At 35.1% G+C, this 8,841-nt stretch overlaps 1 long non-coding RNA gene across 2 annotated transcripts; it reads right to left on the bottom strand.

Annotated features, from left to right (window-relative positions):
- Positions 1-1,241: 1,241 nt before the first annotated feature.
- On the bottom strand, positions 1,242-7,762 carry LOC127501125 (uncharacterized). 2 transcript variants are annotated; one of them, XR_007926526.1, is made up of 4 exons: positions 7,674-7,762; positions 6,133-6,315; positions 5,436-5,491; positions 1,242-5,359 (listed from the first exon to the last, which is right to left on the bottom strand). It is a non-coding gene; the product is annotated as an uncharacterized LOC127501125 (long non-coding RNA). The 2 variants fall into 2 exon arrangements; XR_007926525.1 differs by having other exon boundaries at positions 7,604-7,748.
- Positions 7,763-8,841: the final 1,079 nt, after the last annotated feature.

Raw genomic sequence — 8,841 nt, 5'->3', positions numbered from 1 at the left:
TTAGGGTGAACCAAGTCATAAATCATTTACTCACACTGGTGTTGTTCTAATGCCATATGTCCTTCTTTCTATTATAGACCACAAAAGGAGAATTTTTTAAATGTCCCGTTTGAGCTTGTCTATATAATGGCAGTGAATAGTGACCAGAATCAAGCTTTTTAAAAAAAGACACAAAAGTATCACAAAATGATTCCATGCAACATGTGCTGTATTCCAAGTGTTCTGGAGGTATACGATAGGGTTTGGTGAAAAACAAACCAAAATTTAATGTAGACTATTTAACGAAATTCTTGACCTTGGCTGTTGGTCATCTCTGCACGGCGCCTCAGTTTACTCCGTCTCCCCCATAAAAAGAACATAAGGTGTGAGAAAATCAAGATTAACAAAAATGTGAAATGAAATACAATGTACCTTCTTCTCTGGGGTGAATATATCCGTTGTGTTCGTTGTAACAAGAAGTTATCACGTTCACATCTGTCAACTGTTATTCTGACTGTCATCAGGCAAACAGAGTTCCGGTCCGGTGATATCTGACTTAGTGAAGAAACTACGCAGGTCCTTTTTTTTTTTTTTTTTTTTCGGGGGGTCCTTTTTTTTTTTTTTTGTATTTCATGTTGTGTTTTTGTAAATCTTGATTTCTCACAATTTGTGTGCTTTTTCTGGCTAAGATGGAGTGAACTGAGGTGCTAATAGTCTCAGCCATGCATAGAAGACCAATGGCAAAGGTCAAGAATTTTGTTAAATAATACATACAATTTCAGTTTGTTTTTCACTAAACTCTATCGTATACCTCCAAAACACTTGGAATATAAAGCACGTGTCACATGGGATCATTCTGTGATACTTTTGCGTCTTTTTAAAAAGCTTGAAGCTGGTCACTATTCACTGCCATTATATGGACGAGCATGAGTGGGACATTTTTAAATGGTCCATTAAAGGGATAGTTCCCCAAAAATGAAAATTCTGTTATCATTTACTCGCCCTCAAGTTGTTCCAAACCTGTATACATTTCTTTGTTCTGCTGTACACAGAGGAAAATATGTGGAAGAATGTTTGTAACCAAGCAGATCTCGCCCCCCATTTACTTTCATAATATGTTCTTTCCTACTATGGCAGTCAATGGGGGGCGAGATCTGTTTGGTTACAAACATTCTTCCAATATCTTATTTTGTGTTCGGCAGAACAAAGAAATTTATACAGGTGTGGAACTACTTGAGGGCGAGTAAATGATGACAGAATTTTCAACTGCCTTTAAAGAAAGAAGAGCATACGGCATTACAATAACACCAGGGTGAGTAAATTATGATTTAATTTTAATTTTAGGGTGAACTATCCCTTTAACTTGACACAGCATCTTAAAAATGTGGTGTTTGTGCGCAAGTCGCTGAAAAAAATTTGTTCTATGTGTTTCAAGTTAAGCATGTGCTAGACGTTGGCTTCATAATAATAAAAATATCTAACCTCACAATATCAATGTCACAATGTCACTGTGCTCTGTTTCTGTTATTAATCAAAACAACCCATCTTTTTTTTAAATAGATCACTAAACCCCAGTTTTGGTAGAATTCAAGAAGGATAGAAATAAAAACAGGTTTGAACAACAGAAAGTACAGCCTTTCAGAGAAACCAGAAACCTCTCTGTAGCAAATATCTTAGAAATTATGCATAATTAGGTGTTCTAGCTTTATGCAATTTACAGTAAACTGCATCGTCACACACTGTGGTTTTATGAAATATCTTTTTACCGGTGTCAGTAATTTCATGAATGTGACATCTGCCTGTTTTAATTTCCCTGCAATAAACCATAAACAGTTGTATTGGTAATTAAAATCATACTAGTGGCACTAAAAGTAAATTAATTTCCTGGAATAGACTGTATGTGTGTGTGAGTGAGAGAGGGTAAATGCGCATTGTGAAAGCTACGCGTTTCCAACAACACATATCACTGAAACCATAGCAATACATTTTTGGAGTCTAATTTCTCTCCATTTCACATCTTCCTCCTCATCCCCACCTATAATCATATCCAGAATTAGATCTAAAATGTGCATATGTATTTCTGTCTGAGAGAGTGATACAAGACAAGTGAAGCCTGCTGTTAGATTTCCAGTTTGTTTCACTACAGCATAACTAGATTTTCTCCCTCTGATCAGCATCATTCACACCGTCACTGTCAGTTTTCTGAACACTTGTATATGTGTGACTGTGCGTCAAGAAATAGGACATCATCCTGTGACAGATGCTGCACTTTGCATTATTTATAGACTCTAATAAAGAACAGCTGCATTTTTTTCGCCTTTTTTATATTTAAGGCAAATAAAATGTGAAAATACTGTACATTCTTGAGCTAGGCTGTGCAAAGTGCAATTTATTGTACATTCACACACAGTATATATATTGTATTAGTAGAATATATACACATTTACCATCAATGTGAGTATCTGAAGTCTTAGAGATCAGACACTCACTGTAAGCTTCCATGGAATGCTAAACAGATTATATTGAGAATTATACTTCTGTTTAATGTGAGTATTGATTAAAGATGTACGAGACATACACTCCTCACTCACACACTTATATGCTGTCAGCACAACCTTGACATCAAGACATGCCCATAAAACCCAATATACACGTATCTTCAACGTACACACGAGCATTCTGTGCCACTGCTGGAATGACCTTCATCTAGCGTCAACATGGTCAGAAAAAAGGGGTGGAAAATATGTGAAAATTTATGTCTGTACCTTTTCAGATTGTATTATACCCTACAAGAATATCACATATAGCCCATCACTTCAAGATGCCCTTGGACACAACAGCCTTTGAGATGGAGGCCTCGTTTTATATCAAAGGAGACATAAATTCCATTTTGATGCCAGACTTTATATATGGACAAACAGATTATTCTGAGAGACAGCGTACAGGACAACAGCAATGTACACTGAGGATCAGTTCGGGTGGATAGATTCCCCTGTACAACAGTACTCTACTTTTAGAATGAATATGTTGTTTGAACTGGTATTATTCAATTAGAGCTGTGTTTTTTCTTAATCCTAAATTGTATGTCTCAAACGGGTTGCATAACCTGTGGTACGAAACAAACTACATTGTTTTAATTACTCTGCTGGTAATTATATTTCAAATTGCACCTCTTACAAGCCAGCACAGTTTCAGTCGCACTTCCACATCTGTGATTGGGTAGTAAATCACCTGAACACAAAATAACCGTTTCTGATTCACTACAGCATTCTCTTGAAAAATGAATGCATGATTCAGAGCTGTAGGCATAGTACACTGTGTGCTTTAAAATGAGAAAATCGCTGAGATCAAAGTTGTGATATTTATAAATGTAAAATCACAGTATGTAGACTCCCAGTATAATGATGCCTATTTTCATAAGAAGCAATGTAATTGAATTTATTTTTATTAGAAGTAATTAAGTTAATTCTCTGGCTATGTGAGTTTTGCATTAGGGGGGAAAAAACCCTCAAGAAATTATAAAGAAAATTTCAGTGTGCACGAACATTCAAATTATTCTAGAGAGGTGCTCTTTGTCACACAGAAATGGAGGACTTCAAGTGGGAGATAAAGCCATATTTGAAAAGAAACATCATAAAGCGATTTATTCCCTTGAAATATAAAATTATTTAAATATTATTACACACTTTCTCTGCATGCCTTAACAATGTTCAAGTTTTGTCTCATAAATTGTTTTATAGCAACTGGTTTTTAGCAATAGAACAATGCACAGTTTTGAAAATTAGCCAGCAAAATATATATGAAAAATTGTTGTATATTTCAAACACTAAATATATAATGCAGAGTTATCTTGAATTTACTTATTGTGCTTTCAAACAGCTTTTCACATTTATAATGGTAATCTCACATGAAAATGATGAAGATATACTTATATTGATTGCTATACATTTTCTATTTAGCATGTAAACAGTGTAAAAACATTATTATAAAACCCTAATGGATAAAGGTATTTCAATCATGAGGCATTTTCTGCCACAGAACAACACATTTTGATTTGATCAGTTAATAAGCAGATTACATCAAGATGGTAATCAGTTATGTAAAAATTGCTTACATAAATACACGGAATATAAAGTCATTGTTCCGAACGGGACAGTTTAATTTACAGTTTAATACCCATAGAGCTCCGTTTATGGCCTGGGTTTCATGTGAATCTGTCTAATACCAGTGTTCTTACGTTCCTTCTAGACGGATACAAGGGATTATACGTTGTCTTTCATCTAATAACAGTTTGCACTTCTCACCTCATCTACTAAAGCCTTGTAATCATCCTAAGCTGATACTGCAATGTGCAACGAAACAGCCCATTTCATGCCCTTGCTTGTGTTAAAACTAACAGCACAAAGATACTGAAATGACTTACATGTACACTTTGAGTATATTGCACACAAGTGGATGACATGCAATAACAATCAGTTCCATTTTATACAGTTCATCCACCTGACGAAAGTGTGCTATTTTAGGGCTGTTTTTAATCACAGATTTAGACTAAAGAAATGTCAAACAATTAGCCTGCATTCAAACCCATATTCACATGTTCTGAATAGGCTGTAAATTTAGTTGCTACTAGGCCTGCAGTAACTATTATGGCATTTTCAGTGTTGGCTTCCCACCAAACCAAACATCCCAGACTCTCTGCTATGGCAAGAATTTGAAGTCAAGCCAATATTAGCACAGAGGAAAATCTGAAAATATGAGCATATGCTGACTTTAAATGATATTTCACCACAAAGCTGCTCTTATACTGCATACCCAGAGAGGTGAGCCAAATATTGATCAGCTCCTAAAAGCTGTACTATTCTACCTCAGGTACCGTATCGATTGAATTATGACACATCTCCTCAAACCTCTCATTAAATCATTACCTGTTTCTCAAGCCATCATTATGCTTCTATAGTGAGTGTGAATGGGAATACTCAAGCATTAGCATCTCAGTGTCTTGCTAGAATAGCATTCCATTATACAGAACTAGGTATGACCGAATACTAACCCTAACTTTTACATACCTGAGATCTTTTCCTTCTGCTCAGAAATATATAGTATTTCCAGCTAGTTGTCAAATGGCTGAAATTTTTGCAGGTTGATCAACTCAAACTGTAATCTCCTGATCCAGGGTCGACATCTGGGTCCAAAAAAGACATAAAATGATGTAAAAAGAAAAGTAAAGAAAATTAATAAAGAGACCAAGTCTGTGTTCAGTCCTCTGTGGCTTTGTAAGAAGAAAGTGAAGCTGGAACACTGAAGATTTCGCTTTTCTTTCCTTAAATAAGTGGCTGCTGGAGCTTCAGGCCCCCCAACTGTGCACAGCATGGGCCTGGAGCTGGGAAAGTCAGAAACAGACTCACTTAGCACAGAGAATGATATATTGTGTAAAAAGAAAATTAATATCAGAATACCTTCGAAATATTAAGACTTATATGGGAGAAAGCCAGATCATTCCACTTGAGCAATCCTAAAAGATAAAGACGCATTATATTTGTTACACTATATTTTACATCACATTACTTTATAATTGAATTAAATGACCCAAAGGCATATGAACACAAACACTTGCATTAATGCATATACACTCATTATGCATGAAACAAACAGTAATTAGGAGTGTAATGTTTTTTTTTTTTTTTTTTTTTAAAAGACTTTTATCAACTAATAATTTGCATCACTGTAACAGTAAATGTCTGTTATTAGGGCTAGAAACACATTTATTGATCTACATATGCTCCATCACTGCTTTTAAACACAATATATTAGCAAAGTATCTTCTCGCTACTTGCAGTCAGACTGTCACATTCGGTCTCTTCAGACTGAGGGCAATGAAAGGACCAGTGCAGCTTACACACTGGCTAAACCAACATGAACACAAACACACACTCTCTAGACTATGTCTGGAACCTAATATCATGTTAATGACCCTGTGCCTAAAGGCAGCCTTGCATTATGGAGTTTGCGAATAGCTGGTCGGTCGCTTTAGAGCGGGTGGATTAGGGAAATGCTGTGGTCCCTGTGCAGAATGGGGTCGCAGGACTAAAGGCATTACCCTGCACACACAGACCCAGACTGACACTCTCTCATTCGGCTGTCACTTTGACTCACCTCTGCGAAGCTCCGCACCCTCTCCTCACAAAAGAGTCTCTCTTGTTTTCTTTCTCTCTGCAGCCGGACGCTCCTGCCTTTGTCCACCTCCAGCTTCCTTTATGTGTTCTTTTTTTTGTCTTTGAGTCATTTTTTTTTTCTTGTTTGCTTTGTATTTATCAATGTTTTGTCCTTTATTGTAGCCTGTAACGATATTCATTGCAATGTTACCAAAAAGTTTGTTAAAATTTTGTAATTTCATATTAAAATCAAATGCTATATTCATAAAATAAAAAATAAAATAATTAAAAAATACTATATACAATTTTTTTTTTTTTTTTTTACAAAATTACAACAATAACTATATAACTCTTTAGTTTAATATTTGAAATTGTTTCAATTTTAAAATTTGAGTGCAGAGCAAATACACCAGTGATTTGCAATCACAACAGTATGAATTTGTAGTCATAATTCCATCTCATGCGTTCATATTTTTTCTTTTTCTTTTTTTTTTTTTTGCAACTCATCAAGCTGATTGGCTAGTTTCATCTGTCATTCATTCCTATTTATGCATTTATCAGCCTAGAATACAGATACATATTTACTAATGGGATTCAATAAGAGCCACAGGGACTGCAGCACACAGTTCCGCGGCTTGCTGTTTTGCCATATGGTTTGATATAACAGGCTGTTTTCCAAAAATAGCATGGCCAGAAACACAGAGGTCTCTCTCATTTGTTGGTCATTTGCAAAACTATGCAGAAGGCCTAAATGAGAAATACAGCTTGAAATGAGGTACAAAGTAATATACGTTTGGCTTACTAAGGCCTTTAAATGCAAATACTGCAACAGGCTCATTGGTGACCCCTTTCATACACTTTCAAACACAAAGGGTTTTTAGCTTCAAAGCTTATTCTACTGGTTCAAGACCTACTGTTACTGTTTTACATATGGATTGTGTCTTAAAATATCTATATGGAGATCAGGTAACTGTGTAGTGACTCAGGCTATTGAACTACAAGTAATCACTCTTCACATAAGTATGGATACAAATTATTTTTAATGTTACCGTGACAACAAACTAACATGCAGAAGAACAGAATCTAACACTTGCTGTCAGGGGAATATTCATTCAAAATAAACCAAACACATTGTAATCATCATTATGGAAATTGGGCTTAACAAGACAGATGTTTACTTGTTAGTCAGTTCAAGTTTAAATTCAAATCATCAAGAAATTATCATTATAAAACAGATAGTTCCGGCCCTAGATTCTGATTGGTTGAGCCGCGTTCGAAGCCGTTGTAAAATTCCCGAAAACATACAGCTGACCCATTACATAAGTATCGCTGCACCACTGAATGTGTATGTTGCTAGAAACCACTCTTAGCATCGTAAACATGTTTGTTCGCTATTGACTTTGTTCATTAAAGCTTACTGCATTATGTAGAAAAGAATTGTGAGAGAGATATCGAGTGACTGAGTGTATTACCTGCATTCAAATTTAGCATTTTCTATTCAGGTCAGTCCTATGTTGATAATAAAAAATCCGTTTGAATTACCGCTGCGATCTTGCCCTTTTAACATTGAATGGACTGATTTTCCCGTGCCCTGCTGACGCTGTCGTTTGCGTCTTGTTCCGTGTTCACAGCAAGTTTCAATATAAAAGTCTTTGCGACTGAGTGACTCGCTCATAAAGACAATTTTTGCCGCCATCTAATGGCGTAATAATTATTACTTCTGTTACTCTTCATGGTCATTGGTCAGGGACTATTTTTTTCCAGCGGAAGGAAGGCTTTTAATGATTTTACTTCATGAAAGTTGCATTGATACATATTTTTTGGCTTTAATATTTGTATTGTGTGGTAACCGTTTTATAAAAGCAAGAAGCCGTGGTTTACAGTGAATCTATAACAGCTAAGGGGTTTAACAACGCCCCTTATATGTTATAAATTCACCACGGCTTCTTGGGGCTTATTGCTTTATTTTATCGTAATAATCCAACAGCAATTTCAAAAAAATATTTTTTACTTATTTTTGCTTTTAATGATTGTAAGAATTCCTCTAACTTAATAAAGCCACCAGACAGATATTATTGAAGCTTCAACTATCTGTTTGTAGCAAAAGCAAGTATACACTTTTTAGAAATGAGAATGGTTTCATTACATTGTTTCTGTTTTGATCTTCGCAAAGATTTGCGGTCTGAGACCCCAAACACGCTGTATGTAACAGCACATGGAGAGCGTTGAATTGCAAAAGCAAATAAATGTTAAAATTTTTTTGCTTATAATCAGTTTTCAAAATAATTATAGGGATAATTGAAAATGATGTCATCATTAATCACCCTTATAAAGTTCCAAACCTATAAGTATTTCTTTATTTTTTTAAACACAAATGAAGATATTTTATCCATAAAATGAATATAAATAGGGTCCAATGTTCTAGTCATTATATGGACAAAAACAGTTGAAATAGTCTTCAAAATATCTTCTTTTGTGTTCTACAGAAGCAAGTAAGTAAAAAGAACAAAATTTAACTACCCCTTTAAGCATCAACAACCTGATATAAGTATATATATATTTTGTGCTATTAAAATAAACTCTGCGAGACCCCAAAGTTATGAAGAACGTGATATCTGAATTGAAATGCTTATTGCATACTTCAAAATTTGCACATTGCAACTTCATTTGAAAATCTTTTGCATTTGCAACCTTGGCCTGCACTTCCACA

The sequence above is a fragment of the Ctenopharyngodon idella genome, chromosome 19 (genome assembly GCF_019924925.1).
Source record: "Ctenopharyngodon idella isolate HZGC_01 chromosome 19, HZGC01, whole genome shotgun sequence".
NCBI classification, from domain to species: domain Eukaryota; kingdom Metazoa; phylum Chordata; class Actinopteri; order Cypriniformes; family Xenocyprididae; genus Ctenopharyngodon; species Ctenopharyngodon idella.
Note: the sequence above shows the minus strand (reverse complement) of the source record. Positions and strands in the feature narration are given on the sequence as shown.